A 1,792-nucleotide genomic window follows, 5' to 3' on the forward strand; every position below is an offset into this window, starting at 1 on the left:
GGCAATTTTGAGAATTAGTTTTGTTCTTTGACTAGAATTGGTAAAGCATGGTCAAAATTTGTTATTTTGGGAATTTTCCCATTTTATTCCCTTAAGTGATACGTATATCGATTTTACATATATATAAATATAGTAGGTTATGAACCCATGTCTTACACGGATTGGACAACTTAAATTTTGTAAGTGATAAATTTTGATAAATAAAGTTGTTGAGTAACACATTATGTAAGTATAAAATTAAATTATAACTACTATTCACAAACTTAAAAACAAATCATAAATCTTTAAATACTTCTTTCGATACAACATTAGATAATACACTAAAACATGGTAGCAACTAAAGTAAAATAATATTATGAGAACATAAACGGTACAATAAAAACAATATGAACCAACCATCAATAGAATAAAATGTTCGATTAGTTGAAGAATGTACAGTAAAGAAGAATCAATAAGGTTTTGATTGACAAAATATGAATAGAAAGAAAGATATTACGGTTATAGGTGAAAAGAAGGCGGGTCGAGTTCAATTAAAGATCCACGTGTTTTTAACAATGAACCCGTTGAATAATGAAAATGTTCAGTTCATCAAAATGTTTTAAAAATAAACCTAATGTTTTTTAAAAATTAAAATACGTTTTGTAAAAGCAATTAGAGAAAAAATTAAACAAAAAATATATAAAAAGAAATTTAAAAATTATGTATGTTAATGTATAATTAATAGGAGAGAGAGGCGGAAAGAAAGAATAAAAATACATAAGAGAATGACATGTGACATGAAGAAACTTTTATTTATTATATAGTATAGATTTTTTCTTTATAAAATAACATGATAATCACAAACCTGTTATTTTGTTGAGACATAAATTACATTTTATTATTAGTGAATTTATAGTAAATTTATATGATTATTATATATCCACCGCCCAAAGTTGGACTTGGCTCACTGCAGGCATTTGTCGGTTAACTCATTTAAATATTTTTATTTTTTTCAGGTTCAAGAGTATATATATTATTTCTTTTTTTTTTTTTATTTACTCAAACTGTGATCAATTGGAGAATCTGGAAAGCGGAAAATATGTTTGAAGGTAAAAAGGTCATTATTGAAGATATCATTGGAGACATAAAATCGCTTGGTTTCTTTTTTTTTCTTTTTGTTAAAAAATAGGGTTAGAAATAGAGTTTTAGATTGGTTGAAATGGTGTGATCTTGAGCTTATGTTACGTTGTTCCGTTGTTTTGGGTTTCTCTCCGGGTTGTGGAGGCAGCTCTTAGGTGTTCACGGTTGTTGTTCGGTGTTTTGGTTATTTATAAAAGCTTATAGTTGAAAAAAATCAATTATTTTCATGTGTGGCCGTCTCGATACTCATTACAATTAACAAGAAACCTCCTCTAATTCAAACATCTTTTAGATTTCATCCCTAGATTTCTCCTAAAACTTTTATTCTTGTGTTTATTATTATTTCAATTTTGTTGTACAAGAATTACGGGTTCGGTATATTGTTTTAAGAAGTTATATTCAACCAGTGGTGTTTGAACTTGTAAAATTTATTTCAGAAATCTGATCTCGAACTTAAATTTCTATGAATTGAGTTCAAGTTTTATAAATAAAACCCAGAATTTGTTGAATTCAATTAATATTGAGTTAGAGGAGCAAAACTACAACCTAGTGTAGCCCAAATTTAAACAAACTCTAATTCGACTCATTTATGACCTATATCAATTCCCTAATATGAATATCACACCATTAAAAGAGGAGTTATTACGAAATATACATGTTATATTTTGAGAGT

Source organism: Bidens hawaiensis, unplaced genomic scaffold (genome assembly GCF_021521415.1).
Source record: "Bidens hawaiensis isolate Kalapana, Puna unplaced genomic scaffold, B.hawaiensis_p1.1 tig00024014_1, whole genome shotgun sequence".
Taxonomy (NCBI): Eukaryota; Viridiplantae; Streptophyta; class Magnoliopsida; order Asterales; family Asteraceae; genus Bidens; species Bidens hawaiensis.